This window comes from Acanthopagrus latus, chromosome 6 (genome assembly GCF_904848185.1).
Source record: "Acanthopagrus latus isolate v.2019 chromosome 6, fAcaLat1.1, whole genome shotgun sequence".
NCBI lineage: Eukaryota > Metazoa > Chordata > Actinopteri > Spariformes > Sparidae > Acanthopagrus > Acanthopagrus latus.
Window position 1 is genome coordinate 20,036,664 of NC_051044.1, and position 16,652 is coordinate 20,053,315.

Genomic DNA, 16,652 nt, shown 5'->3' on the forward strand with positions numbered 1-16,652 from the left:
GGAGAAGTGCGATAGAGGAAACCACTGCATGGACTAGAGAGCCCCGCAGACACACACATCATGAGGCACAGTCTGAGGACACACGGCACATACAGAGAAATGAGAAACACTATGTCCTGATGACCCTCACACCATAACAATCGCCACAACGTTTGATTGTTTTGATTTTTGTTATGGTTGGTATTCATGTTCTTTCAGTGCGTGTGTCAGGATGGCCATGAGATATATATATATATATATATATATATATATATATATATATATATATATATATATATATATATATATATATATTTTTTTTTTTTTTTTTTTTTTTTTTTTTTTTTTTTTTTTTTTTAAACCCCACACAGGTCACCTATGTGAGCAGATTAAACCTCTGCTGTGCTCAAGAGACCCACTTGTAATGTTTCAAAAGGCAGCGGGGGGGGGGCTCAAAAATAGACCCACAATCTGTGACCAGAGTCCTTACAGTTTAACTCAAGGTCAAAGAGCGACAGTGTTTTTCAGCCTGCTTTTCCGAGGTACAATTCAACCATTTCTGCCAAATTTTGATTGGCTTTCCTCTTCAGTTTTTCAGAAGGTTAGTTTTAAGCAAAACCCAAATATCAGCCTCAAAGTGTTACAGTTAGGAGCACACAAAGTTAGAGCTGAAGAAGCCTCTTGGGTGAAAGGTGAAACATCTCCAAGAAACTGAATCAAATCCAGTTGCCTACGATACAGCACTTAGAATTACCATGAACTGGATGTCTAAGAACCTTAGTCAACAAGATATGAAATTACCTAATTACCAGGTATTTAACTGGTAAATTCATGGTAACACAAAAGTGTTACTAGGTAATTACCAATGGCAATAAGAAAGTAAATGGAATGAAACTGAGGGTAGCTGCAGTCCTAGCTATTTACCCAGTAAATATACAAAAATGTGTTATTAGGTATTGTATTTATTTTCTTAATTACCTAGTAACACTTTGTGTTACCATGAATTTACCAGGTAAATACCTGGTGATTAGGGGACTGTAAAAGAGAGGCTTACCCATAATATTATATGTAGGTTAGATGTGGTGGATGTGTATCTACCAATGGGGCACTCATTTTTTTTTTTTAGAATATGGGGGCACCAGGGGCAGGACTTCTCAACAGCAACCCCCCTGAGTCCACGAGTGGGTCATAGCCAGGATTTTTGAAATATTGGGTTATGAATCCTTTGTGGCTCCCAGCTGAGACAACAAAAAAAAAGTCTCCATATTTTTTTTCCAAGTGTGACAGTGCTGGCTGGCAGTGTTTTCACCTTGTGAGTGTTGCATTTGTGTCATCAAGGCAAAATGTGGTCCTGGAGACACATTTTGTTTTTGTTGTGGGAACTAGCACAGTGAATAAGGGTGGTGGCCCCATCAGACTTTACTTGCCTGGCCCACATTCATTTTGATTCAGTCATTATCTTCACAGGTGTGTAGTTGAGAGCGAAAGCCAAGTTTGAAGATGGGTGTGTCCTGACCCGAGCACTCGTGTAGTAATGTGGTAATGACTCATGGGTTGCAACGTCAGCACATGACAGCTGGTGTGATCTCATCACAAGATCTCTTGTTTATATTTTTTTTGTTAATTTAACTGTTAACTTTTATATTTACTGTAAATTTCAGCCCCCATAATGACGGTTCGTGGCAGCATGGAAGGGCTGTCTCAAAGCCTTTTCCACACAATCCCAGACAAAAAAACAGTTGTGGTGGTAAAACTCCGGATCCTTTTATTTGTTGGCCTGAAGGTTGTCTAAAAGTACTGACATTGAAATATAAAACACCCACCATGTTTTCATGTATAATTGCAGAAAATAAACTTCCCACAAGGTTGTTAAAACCAGCCAAAATTAGTAAAGTGTCCTCACTTGTAGCTTGGGCCCAGAGCTGCTGAGTTTGAATTTCCCATCAAAAACAACATAGGGTCTTTAAAGTCAAGATGACCATTATGTCGACTGTGTGAATTATCAAGCCTAAAAATTTGCCACTGACGGTGAATAGATACCCACACTCCAAAGACATAGTACCTTATGTTCATCTTGAAATACGCTTAATGCTCTTGGTCTGGGGTGCGAGGTAACACCATAAGCTAATGGAATGCTGTTAGAGGTCAGTTGTGCAATGTCAGCACTCATTTTCCCCAAATCAACAGAAATCAAAGCAATTTCATGCTGGTTTACTCCTTTATTCTAATTTCTGATTTATCAGTGTATTCCTTGGACTTGTTGGCTGTAGCCCACCTGGAATTTAAATGCAGCACTTCTTGTAGCCACTAGATGGCACAGCAGTCTAAGTTTTTTTATGAAAACCAAATCCTCTCTTTGAAAGGTATCAGAGTTCAACTCAGTGAACTCAATGAAAGTGTTTCTAAACCTGAATTGTGCAGATGAATCAGGGTTGAAAACACTGGATTGTACAGTGTAACTCACCTTATTACAAAAGTGTTTTAAAAATACGTTCAAAGGCAGGGTATTGTATGATCAATGATTATTTGATCATGACAATGATCGAAAGTTGAATTGTTGTCCTGGAACACACTCCAAACACCGCAGGCTCACAGTCAAAATGGGTACACTGACTTGAAAACAGTCTCAGCCCTGACAGACGTGCCACGTGCATTGACCAAACCTTGTAGCCTTGATACCTTCATTGTTGAAATGCCTGAGTATGTAGGCTAACAACACGGTCCTGTATGAGTCAAGCTGCTGCAGGCTTAATCTGCAAAAAATGCCCTCATTTCCCGACAATGCATACGCTTTGGTTTAGCTTTGATGCAGTCAGTGCACCCAGCGAACCTCTGATTGTGATATTTGTGTACGGTTTGTCCTCAGTCGCACTGGATTTGTCCGAGGTCCTCGGATCAGCCAGTGACACCGTTCAGAGAACAAGGAAATGTTTACAGAATTCGCAGAACAAACGGCGTAAAAGATGTGTCCCGACATTGTCACGGGCCATCCTGTGCTCCCATATTACACTCTATTAATAGGATAGAGGGGCCAGGACCCAACTCCTCAGCTCTACTTCCACCTGTGGGAACACACTTGACTCTACTCCCAGCATTTGTTCTTGACTGCTAGATCTGAAATGTTAAAGGTGCAATATGTATGAATTGGCCACCTGTTTAATAGACACTCAAAACAAATATAGAGAAAATAACTGCAAGCTGCTCCTGTGTATTCTGTCACATCCTTGATCACAGCTACTTTTACCTTGCTAGCTCAATTAGCCTATAGCAGCTAGTCTGGCAATCCAGGGGAGTGTTGGCGTCCATGCCATTATTACAGCAGCTTTGGAGCGTAGTAACTGAGTTTGGAATCTTTCAAACTATAATTCTTACATATTGCACCTTTAAGATTGGATAACATTGTGCAATAATTATCAAATAAACTGTATCACAGATAGAGGCCACACCTGAAATATCCAATAGATTTGCCACATCATAAAATTAAGTATTAAAAGATACATCTTATCTGACAAAAAAAAGCCTGGACAGTGAAACCCTAATGTGTTTTGGTCACAAGATGAGATTTTGGAGCCATTCATAGGGCCCTGCCCAGCAGCAGTCACTGATAAGAAGTCAGCAAATCACAGATATAGGCAGGAGCCAGACCATTCAAGGCTTTAAAAACAAGCAGTACAATCATAAAATCAATTCTTAAACACACAGGTAACCACAGGTTAAGGGCAGCAATGATTGGTGTTATGTAGTCACCTGTCTTTTTACGTGTTGAAAGTCCGTCTGTCAACATCATGCTTGCTAATTCCAGAATACAGCGCATTTTGAAAAGGCAGAGATATTCTGACTCTTAGTCTTAGGTATTGCTCAAGCTCAAAAAAAACCTGATCCTAGAATTCACACAACGCATCTTGTTGGCGAGCCTGAGCCAAAAGATGGCTCCGATGACACCTTCAGGGTTGTTCTGTCAGACGAGAATCTTCTCCGGAGCAGCAGAAGACATTACACAACTGTTTTCATCAGATGAATAGTGCCTTCCTTGACTAGTAAACCGATCTTGATGTGTAAAATTGGTGGAATGCTCCTTTCGTAACTTGTGTCTGTAAAATGTTAATTGCTGAGATGATTATAAGGAACTGCTTCCTGTTTTTGATCAAAGACTGCACTTCAGTGAATGCCTGTTGAATGGCCCGATACTTGGTTTGCCAGAAAGAATCAAAAAGTGTTCCTAACATACTGTGTGAGGCATCTGGTCTCTACAAATATATCTTCCATACAGTTGGATCATAATAATGCCGATCTGTGCATCTGTGCTCAAATTATCCATTATGTACACATAACTCAACAAGAAGTGATAAGTTTGAGATATTTTTTAACTCTATACAACACTGGTAGTCCGACACGTTATCCTGATAGCAATTATTTTCCTTGATTTACAAAGTACATCTGATACAATGATGTATTTAGGATGTTATATAACATCATAACTTCCCAACCTATAGAAGATTTCCTGGCAGAGCGTAGAGGAGCGACACGGCCCTTAAGCTTCGATTTTACTTGGATGCATTTCACTGTTATTATCCTCAGTTATGTAAGAGAAGCACATCACATGTCCTCGTGGATCCCATATAGACACTCTGAGTACACCTTTTTAAAAACACCTATGCACAAGAACACGCACCCACCCACACACACACACACACACACTCACAGATGGTCTATGTGAGGCGTCTGAAACGAGAAACCTGAGCTTTGACAGCTTTGTGCTGATGAATTAAGACAAGTTACATAGTTACATTTACTTTGCATAGCTCCAGGTTCACTTATAGCTGACACTCAGCACTGAGGACGACCTGTTCATTACGGCGCTCTCCCTGGGGGGATGGTGTCATGGCTCCAACCATTATTCTCTGTATTATCACAGAGGGAACAAGAATGCTCACATAACACTGTACGTGGAAGATTTCTGTTGGCTTGCGCGCCATTGTCCCAAAGTTTGCCCTGGTCGCTGTACAAGCATCAGGAATGCGTGGCCTGGGCACAGAGCAGTAGAATCTGGCTTGCTGACATTTTCCTTTTCTCCTCTCCTTCCCAGAATGCTCCCTCGACACTCTCTCCAGTTTCACAGCACTTCTTTTAACTTCCTGACAGGAGGAAGGAAATCTCAGGGGCAAGAGGTGCATCCCCCCCACCCCACCCCACCCCGCCTCCCCTTGCTCTGTTCTTCATTAGTTCATGAAAGTCGGAGCTAGTTTGGATCAGTTATTTCAGGCTGGCCAGAACGCGTCTTTGTCAGAATAATCCTTCATCGCCGCCTGGGGCTGAAACCCTAGCCGGCTCTTGATATAGACCCATGGTCAGCACTGGCTCTGATATAGGATTCTAGCACCTGAACACTCACAAGCCCAACATGGGACCTGCTGAACCTGCTCACCCCTCTCATGCACGCAGACACACACACACACACACACACACACACACACACACACACACACACACACACACACACACACACACACACACACACACACCCTTATGATCCCCTCGTATGATCTCTCTCTCACACACTCCTTTCTCTTTGTGTCTCCCCATCTCTCGCTATGTTGAGCACCAAGAACCCACATTTACATATGATCTCATTTCATCCCACATTATCTGCATCCTTCAACCACCTCTATGCATTTGTTTACACAAGGCCTGTCTTAACTCAGCCTTTAAAAGAGGCTCTGCAGAAACTAGAAACTTTGTCTATCAGTCAGTCTGTCTGTCAGCCTGTTTACTCGACAGTCTATTTGTGTCATGATTTGCTCCTGGACTGGTTCACCCCAGTGAAGCATGATAAAAACTCTCTGAGGACAGGAGAGCTGGTTTCCCAGCTCTGGTCGCATTGGAGACAGATGTAAAGTTCCCCAGAGACTCCAGCGGCTGACTGATCTCCCTCTTCCTCTATCATCCACTCTCTTTTCTCATTTTCGCACTCACACAAGGTCGTATAAAGTCATGGATGTTACCAGCTCCGAGGCAATCCAGTCTCGAGATGGAGCGACACAGAGAGTGTATAAAGTCACTTCCGATCTTAACAGCAGTACGGGCCTCTGAAGGTGGAGGTGCACCACAGCCTCAGGGACATGATTGTGGACAATATCATTTATTGATATAGCTCATATATATTTAAGCATCACTTCAACAGTGGTTCATTCACATTATTCACATGGAACACCGCTTGCTTTTGCATTCAAGTGAAAAGCATTGAGGACCAAGAGCAAACATTCTTTTCTCTTACATACACACACTCACACACACATTTAGATACCTGTACATGTGAAACCAAACATTAAAAGGCACGTGCTGCTTATATTATTTGCATTTTGACAGCCAGAGAAATTGTCCCTCAGCCAGGAAAACTGGTTCCAGAGTGGCACCATAACTTTGCTGGTCTAGAACAAAAGAAACGGCTAAAGCCAGGGGCTGTGGGCAGGGTTGTCATGATCAAGGATCAATTAAATCCACTCATGACCACCATTTTTAGAAACCAGAGCTAGTGTAGCACGTTCTGACTTATCCAGAGAATAAACTGTGGATGCCAAATTAAAGCCAAGAGAAGTCTGAAACTATTCAATTATGACTTTTTCTATTTTGAAGTTTTGATTCATGGAGGTTATATATTGTAGATTATAATACATCTAATCTGCTGACTTGATTTCTGACCTTAGTAAACATATTCCTAATGATGGTCTCATTTAGAGTACAATAGACAATAAAGCAGTGTATGCTTTAGGGTGTGGCTACCGTGTGGTTGCTACCACAGTGTGGCCTTGGGCTCTCAATCAGATCCAATCAAGATTGAGGTGCACCAATGCGTGTCCTCCTCAGCTCCACCTGCTTGTCCATTCTAAGGCACCTCTGGCTTGAAAAATATATTTAAAAAATGTGAGGATGGCCAGAATCCTAAACACATGGCTTTTAAAAGGTAGCCAGTAAACCAATTGTTGACGTCACAGTTGATCCATCCCACCATTTATTATTCAGTCTCTGGTGTTGCAAAGCTTGCTGTTCGCAGAAGAGCTGCACAATGCCATAGAAATCTGCACATGCATGCACACAAAGGAAACCATGTACGGCTCGTCTGCCATGAAACGGGTGGCCTCCTCTATAGCCCTGCAGGGCGCATGTGACCGCCACTGGAATCCCCCTTTCATCCATGAACAGAGCCTCAACTACACGGGTCCCCACGGAGGCATGAGGGCTCTCAGCGGTCGCATGTGTGCTGGCCTTTTCAAACTGACCCCGGGCGTGTTTTGGAGCGGAGGAGAGAGGGGAAGTTTTGGGTGACTGGTAGAGAGAAATGTGGAATGGATGCCAATAACGAAGAGGACTGTAAAAATAAGATTAAAACATTGGGTGAACAGGGTGGGAACATAAGGAATGACCTGCTGTAATTTCATTCTACCTTTCCAGGTTAGTGGGACAACAACTTGTTAGCTTATGTGTGAGCAGTTGCTCTCACGTTTTGGTCACATGGACATTCCTGTCCCCCCGCTCATACCCCAATAAACAAGAGGCCGTTTGATGATAGGGGACGATTATTTAGCCTACTTTTGTTGCCAGCTCGTCTTCTGCCCTGCTCAGCTGTAAAGAATGCCCTAATTTCATTTCCAGCCAGCTCACAAACAACCACGCATATGCTACACACAGACACTCACACTTCTCATACTTGTAGCTCCTCTCGGTCTCCGGTTTCTCTCTCACATTGGCCCACATGTACAGGTCCGATTCTGCTGACCCAATGACACCAGGCAGTGGGACGCTCCAGTTCTCCTGCACAGAGAGACTCTCTGTAGAATTTGGTGCTTTGGCACAACACTGACTTCCTCACAGACACAATAATGTCATGTCATGCTGCTTTGTCTCTTCGTGATTCACTCCAGGCCACTGACCCAGTCTTGGTAATAAGACACAAACGCACGCTCACTTACTCATACAGGCACTCGAATGTGTCTGTTTTGGCACTTGGACAGACGCAGTGACGTGAGGGCCGCTTTGATGGCCTAGAATTGGATTGGGTTTATCAGCTGCCTTTCATAGATGCAGATGAATTGTGAATGGTTACACTGTGAAGACGACTTTCCAATCTAGGTGTGTGTGTGTGTGTGTGTGTGTGTAAAATGAGTGTACATGTGCAATTGGTCGCTTGTCATTATAAGTTCCATGGGAACATCAGTGATAATGGAGTCAGTGAGTCAGACAGGAAAAGTTCAAAACTTAACTAAAAATATCAACAGAGTGTGAGGAAATAAAAGTTTTAGGTTATGTGAGCGATATCTGGATTGTGTCGCAGAGAGATTTACTAAACTTAGCATGTCAATCAGCCAGCCAGGCGTTTGAACAAGAGGCAATAGTCCGATAGAGTAGATCAGTCAGGCTGCTTTGGGGCTCCAAACCCCCAGTACGAGCAGACTTGAGTAAGCTCAGAAAAATTGCTAGATGTGAGGCTAACTGAGCTAACTAGCTAAGCGCAGCTACAGTATGCAGCAGTTAGGTGCTGGTGATATGCCTAGCAGCTAGTTTGGCAAGTACGGATTTATTTAAAACAGATGCTCTGTTGTTGCTAGCAGTGCTGATTCAGGCTTGTGTGAGCTGACCAATCAGAGCAGACTGGGTATTCAGGAGGTGGGCCTTAAAGAGACAGGAACTAAATAGAGCGTTTCAGCAGAGGGAGAATACAGAGCTGCAACACTGGCCAGTGTGAGAAAACTGTTTATGAGCATGTAAACCTGTTCTATAAGTAATCCGTGATATAATTATGAACCTGAAACTAGCATAATACGTCTCCTTTAAAGGAATTTCCCAAGAAATATAAATTCATATGTAGAAGATCAAAATCAAATCAAAATATCACAATATAAAATTGAAATATAACAATACTCTCTTTTCATTTTTCATTCCCCAAGCTTCAGCTATATATATTTACATGTATATACATATATATATATATATATATATATATATATATATATATATATATATATATATATATATATATATATATATATATATATATATTTTATCTCCGTCTGTCTGTCTCTCTCCCTGTGGAGGCCCTTGTAATCCGATAATCCATCCTGATCTAAACTGAGATTACATGAGGTGAAAGAGCCACTTTGTGCATAAGATTATCCTCCAATTTAAATCACTCACCATAGTTTGTGTGGATTGAGTGTACGCACACAAGCATGTTTGTGTATATGTATGTAAATATGTTTTAATGTGTCTGCATGGGTCTGTGTGCGAGCAGGATGTACAGTGAGCTTTGTCTTAATGAGCAGCTGTTCCGGCGGCCTCCCCTCGGTTCTTCATCCCTTCCCTCTGTTCTGTGCATTAGCAGAGGTCAGCGCGGTGCTCTTTAATCCTACCAGTCTGATCCCCATCACGTTTCCCCTCCTACACTCGGCCCACTGCCCCACTGCCCCTTCATGTCTGCTCCACAGACTCCACACTGCTCGGCTTACTGCCCCCTGTGACACCTGTAACACGGCCCTACCTGACACACCTGCACCACTGCCCCTAATCCGCCAGCGGCACACTCGCTTCGCTTCTCCGGTCATTAAATAGGGACAGCTGCGACGGGGCTCTATAAGACAACTCAGTTTAATCATCATCCTCTCTTGTCTCGTCTGTCATCACAAAGCTGAGAGAAATCCGCTGTGAATTACTATCGGACTGGCAGTCATGAGTTCCTAGAGTCCCGTGCAGTTGCAGCGCTCCGCTCTGCACTATATTTAAGCTGCCCAGCTGGCACTACCACCTCCTCACCCCTCCTTCTCCCCGCCACAGATGCACACACCCACGTAGATGTGTGTGCATGTGCGGGGTTGGTATGACTATCCTCTGCCTCTGCTATGCCCTTGTACGGTCGCATGACCCACAGACCAGCATGCCCCACTGGTGTGGATTTCCATTCCTGGAGCTCACTCCTCAAACATATATTCCCCTCAGCCAATATCGTGTCCTGTCACGTCTTACACCGACTGGTTGTGCTACTGCTGACATGCATATACAGTAATGTCCACGTGGTTATGTGGCACACACACGCACACACACACACACCTGCTAATCCATAAGTTGTGACCCCATGCCATTTTCACATAAGCGACATATATAGACGTCATTATGGCTTTTCAGTCCATACCGTCCATACAGTACACACACAATACTGCGGGCCTGCCTCACGTTTTCAGTGTACATTTCACCAGCCGACCAGATTAGTAACATTAAGCTCTGAACTCTTGAACTCAGGACTTAATGCACTCAGAGAACATAGAGGGCAGGCTACCGCTGTTCAATCCAGTAGGCCTCACACTGTTTTGTTTGTGTATTTATCTGTGAGTGTGTGTATTTGTGTCTGAGCCGGGTCTTGAGTGTGACCTTGATGGTGAGCAGCATCAAACAACCATGTCCAAAGTTTCACTCTTACATTGCTTGTACACAAGCACAAGCATGGGTGTAAAGCAAAAATTGGAAAAGACGCGCTCATTCACTTTCTGGCAGTGTTGACACACTGGGCTTTTTACGAATTAAACATACAAAATATAATGTGTTAATCAGTTCGCTTCAGAGGGTTTAGTCGGGTCATTACTTGAAACTGTAAACCCTTCTAGATAGTCTAAAGAGCTGGGCTCAGCTAACCAGCTAACAGGCTGCTAGTTGCAGCACAATGGACACATGTGAGGGCGGCATCAAAGAAAAGGAGAACATTTCACAAAATGTTGAACTACTTCAACAACAAACCAAAAAACAGCGGTTGTGTCCCCGCGTAGGTATCCCTCATTCTTTCAGCACTTCTGAAACATTTCTCCTTGTAGATTTCCCCGTCGCTCTTCTGCGTGATGTTTTACAAAGTGCTCCGGGTCTTAATATAGCACGGCACTCCTGCGTTCAGCCACTAGTGAGACATAAACATTAATGCAGTGCAGAATGAACTGAATTATTGATGCCAAGCTGATGGGCTGTGTGTTCAAACATTTCCTCTGTTTCCTTCAGACTGTGTGTGGGGGTGTATGTGCCAGACAGAAAGCCAGACACGGAGATAAAAGGAAAAAGGAGAATCCACCATGCAAAGTGTGATCGTCCTTTTTAGCTGCCAAAGGAAGCCTTCCTCTCCTCTCCTCTCCTCTCCTCTCCTCTCCTCTCCTCTCCTCTCCTCTCCTCTCCTCCAGGTCAGCATGTTTCCTGTCAGAAGCAGACGGAAACTGGCACTCCACACTCTGCCATGGAAAAAGCACTTAGGACAACAATTCACCCAGCAGCTGCTCTGAAGGAGAGGGGAAGAGGACATCGGAGAGAATGAGGCCAGCGGGGCTCCCCCTAACACACACAAACATATAAACATATATATAGATATCTACTGTGTACACTACTGGTGCCACCCTGTCCTGCAAACATTGCCATATAATGTACTGTTTAATGCCTTCAGGGAACATTTCAATGGGGCTTTTGTCCCTTGAAATTAAGCAATGCAGTGTATCGTCTTCAAACTAGATTAACTGTAATCAGCATCGAATTGACTTACCAAGTGGCCTCTGCTGGTGAGGCTGTTACGAGAGCATTCAAAGCACAGACGGCCTGACTGGAGCACACTAAATTGTTGTTCTTGTTGACCGACAGTGGCACAAAATGGCGATTTCACAGAACACTTTGGTCTCGTTGAAAAACACGGGCCATTATTGAATTTCATACTCGGAAAAGCGATTTCAGTAAAAGTACAAACGAGGCGGAGCATGTGACAGAAACTGCTGAGTCTCTGTTTACTCTGTGCGTCCACTGATGCAAACACGGGCGCAGTACATAAGCTTGTGCCGTGTGCACACACACGCAACCGCAAAACTCAGAAGGTCAGACTAGTGCCTTTTCTGTTTCTGCCTTATGAGTGCATTTCTCCTGATTTATAAATCACCCAAATTAGGTCAATTAATGTGAAGCCACCTGACTGTCTGCATCAGCCTGAGCCCCAAGAGGGAGAGGTAAACTAAAAGGTAGCTTAGCAACAGCGGCCAAGGTTCACGCCAGCAGATGACTGTCTCCCAAACTCCCAAAATTCCCCGCGAAAGGTTATCCTGTTTTCCCCCATGAAACCTGAAACCAACCATAAATATCCCATTCACCCAGCAACAGAACACTTGGGACAACAGCGCCCAGACTGTAGGTGCCTTACAAGACAATGCGGAGTCCTCCGCTTCACATCAGATAGCGACACATCCAACACCGGAGCATCACAGTGACATGTGTAAAGAGCACAATGTTGGGCATCTTGGGAGAGTGGTAGCACATGTGTAGCAGGAGAAAGAGGGAGATTAACATGTAGATAGAGGAGGAGATGGGATCATACTCTATGTCATACTGTGGACTGTGTCTTAAGAAGTCTTCTGAGGACAGTGAGGTACCACTGAATGAAGTAGTGGTTTATTCGTCCAGTAGTAGTGAGTACATATAAGGACATACACTGTATCTCCAGCTCGCTTTCAACACTGAGGTTAGGATAAGAGCATGAGTCCTGTCAGAGAAACACAAAACAGACAGCGCTAGATATAGTTCCATAATCGTTCAAATAAATTAAATGAATTTTTAAAACTTTGGCTTATTTCCTATTTTTACTCTTTTAAAGGTCCAGTGTCTAGGATTAAATAGCATCATCGTGTCCCTTCAGTCAAGATTTGCCCCTTGGCAGTCCTCTTGGTTAGGACATTTCCATCTAAAAAGACCAGGCTCCAATCTAGATGAATCTAATTGTCGTCAACTCCAGTGTTGCAGACATTTTTTTATTCAAAATATTGTAATTGGTTGGTCTCTTCTTCATAATGTCTCTGGCATCTGGTGTGTACATGGCACGCAATTGTCACTCTTCGCCTAACCCTCTCCTACAAGGGCCACTAAAAATGCAAAATGCACTCTTTAGAGACAGTGCATGGTTTGTCCTTTGTGGACTACAGTAGAAACATGGCGGTACAACATGGCGGACCCCATGGAAGAGGACCTGCTCCCTCGGTGGATATAAAACACTGAATTTAAGGTAACGCAATCCACAATGATTCGTAGTTTCAGGTGATTATACACTATATCAAAACGTAAATGCATTTTAAATCTTGCCGTGAAATTTCTTTCACATCTCACCTTTTATGTCTTTTTATGTCTTATCATAAGCACTTTGAGTTGCCATGTTGGTGAAAGGTGCAATAAAAAGAAATGTACCCTGTACGCTGGAGGTGACAGAAGACAAACGGTAGCACACAGTGTGAAGATGTAGACGGAGAACATCATGTGAATTCAGTTGAGTGGTTTTTTTTTCCTGGTTGGCTCAGAAAGTGATAAAAAGGGTCTAAATGGCTGGATTGTTTATTGTACAGCATGGCAGGATATTAATATATGTGCAAAATGCAGTAAGAGTCATGAGTTATTATGAAACATTTTATCACAAGAAGAAAAAAAAAGCTGTGAATTACATGTTTCATAATAAATAAATGAATCCGCCTCTTCGTCTTTCACAGTAGGGGAAGAAGAGACTGGAAAATAACCTCCGCAGAGCTTTTGAGTAGGTGGGTTTGCAGATATTGCACAATGACTTGCTTTGAAGTGCCCTTGGAGCTTCTTGCCAGTGTGTTGCTGTGCAGACCTGCTACCTTGAGGCTATAACAGAACTGGGAAGACAAAACTGTAAAAAAAAAAAAAAAAACACACGCAAACTCACACACACATAAACACACGCACGCATATATAGAGAAACAGACAGACAGTCAGATTCATCTCTGTAGACGTGGGAATGAGTCATCCTCTATTCCAGGCCCCGACTGTGACCCGGCCGGGTCATGTAAACAAGACAAGGGAACTGAAAACCTAAATATGGGGGCCGCAAATACAGTAACTGTAGGAAGAGACGGGCAGATGAGGTTTCAACCGGTGAGACGGAGTTAAAGGTCTCTGCAAAATGCCTGTTGCGGAGGGGAAAACAAAAATGCCACAACATGCACACATGCCCTGCAGTCTGTGTGGAATGTAGATTGGTGGGTTGGGTGGGCAAATGTTCCTGGAGCACAACCCCACCTCTCCCAACGATTTGCATCTGTTCGGCCTGTATAGACATGTGCTCAGCTGTGCATTTGTGAGTGTGACTGGTGTGCGCTCAGCTGTGAGTGTGTCATTGTGTGCATGTGAGTAAGGAACAGTAGGCCGGGGTCTGCTTTTGTGCTTGTGGGGACATGTGTTGTCTCTCTTTCTGTGTGTGTGTGTGTGTGTGTGTGTGTGTGTGTGTGTGTGTGTGTGTGTGTGCGTGTGTTGGCCCAACAGCGGGGGGACTAATGTGGCATTCTCCTGCTGCCTCCATTGCTTGGTTCGTACCTCAGCTGTCCCGGTGGACCGAAGCCAGACGACACTCATAGCCCTGGTGTGTGTCTGCACTCTGTGACCCAGGACTGTGTGTGTTTATAGTCGAGTGTGCGTGTGTGGGGGACTGTATTGTTCATTCCAATCACAAAACGAAAAAAAAAAGAGAAGAAAAAAAAAGAGGCTCGTGTAAATGAAGGGGTAAAGTACAGAGGAGCGTGCGTTGGAGCGCTGTGCAGTGGTGAGTCACGGTTCTGGTTGAATCTTCAGTCCAGACAGCACGAGTTCTTCTGGTGGATCACGACACAGCTTGCAGTGACATCAGATGAACCCACGTGAAGAATTTTTTCATAACGTGGAAATATTTGAACAACAAAAACATCACACAAGCACTGTCAGCCCTAAGGGGGAAAAGAGGTTTTCCAAGACACATCAGTCACTCTGCCACAGGCATAAATACAGGTTGAGTCAGTGTGCTGTCACATAATGTACAGCACGAACAAAGTTCAAGTTAGCACATATTTTTGAGACAGACCCCTCCAAGCCGCTGTGGTACAAGCAGAATACGACTTGACATATGTGGAGCGATGTAAGTAACGTAATGCAATCATACAGGAGCCTTCATGTTTGGTTCTGTTTTGCTGAAGAGCCTACAAAGGCTCTGTAATACATCGATCAATTCACTCCGCAGGTGTAATGATCCAAATCATAGCCAAACAACAGCTGTTTCACCTGAGCACAGTACAGACCATACTCCGATGGCAGCCATTTTCCGCTAACATCGTGCTCAGGGTGGGAAGCTCAGATTTGGTGCTGCTTTGTTCCAAAGGCCCCGAGGCTGTGTCCAAAATCCCTCGCTACCTATTACACAGTGGACTATATAATGAGTTCCCCATTTTGTAGTGCTGTCCGACTGATGGTGAGATTTATTGTACCCTGTATGGTTGACTCAGTGTATTCCACAGTGCATCTTAAAAAGTAGCATACTATGTTTTACATGCCATCATGTATTGCACTGGAGGGGGAAAAAGTGACTTGAGCGAAGTGGACTGATGAGCTCACAACATAGTCCTCTATATGGACCAGCCTGTGTAGTGATGCGCTGGAATGAGTTGGTGATTTCAGATACGATCCAAATCCTATAGGCACAGAACAATGTGACAAATTGTCATACCCTGAATGGACAACAGGAGAGACATCAGGCCTGATGACAAGGTAAAACAACCGTGTGCAATTAGCTTCCCGCTACACAACAGCTAGCATTAGCATTCAACCACTTCCTTGCTAACATCACCTGTAATTCTAAAATATCAACACATATCTTGGACACATTTGTTTATGCCTGAGAGAAACACACCGGATTTAATTCCACGGTAATGCTAGCTGGGACGGGTTTGAATGTTATTGTCATCTACAGATTTTCACTATCCAACATCTTTACAGTTGCTGATCAGTGGAGCAAGTTGTGGAAGAAAGGGTCTGTCAGTTCCCCTGCATTCCTTGCGTCCCTACGTATCTTGGACTACACCGGAGTACAAATGGAAACCAAAACGCTTCTGATACCAAAATCCTGTTACAAGACCAGAGATTCCACATCTATATGCAGATCTCTTTGTCTTTGTATATACGTTTTAAGTCTCAGAAACAATTTCAATTTAAAAAAAAAACAACTGAAGTTTTTAAGGCTACTCAAAACAAGGAAGGGAGGTTTATCACTATGGTAACTGCCAACTGTAGCAGCTGTTAGCGACTTGGCTCAGTTTCCTCTACAGCTAGCAGGGTCGGTCTAGGAGCTCAGGAAGTGCTGGAACAAGAGCTTTTGACAGGGACGGGATGGGGCTAGCTGGTTAGCATGCTAACTTCAGTAGATATCGCTGCAACAATGCACACTGTTCTGTCTTCACATTCTGTTACTGGTTTTAGTCATTTTTGAAGGGTTCCAAATAAAATTCTGAGATACCGCACATTGAAATGCAAGCTAAAATCTATTTCCAGCATCTTCTAATGGAGCGGAGGCAGAGTGGAGCGTTACCTCGACAACTGCGCTCATCAACTGGCACTAAAAGTGGCTGAAAATGTGGCCCACATACTGAAAATAGAGTTTTTGGTGTTCAGACTGGACCCATGGTCGGCCTCAAAGTGTCTTGACAACAGATGACAGCCGGTTCAGTATTTAACTAATCACATCTAGTCACAGGAATCCACGTGACAACGACAACAACAACATCACTGAGGGAATAGACTGACACTTAGCTAGATGTTTACACCTTGAGCCAAACATGGAGCAACAAGCGGGTCGAGATTTCTTA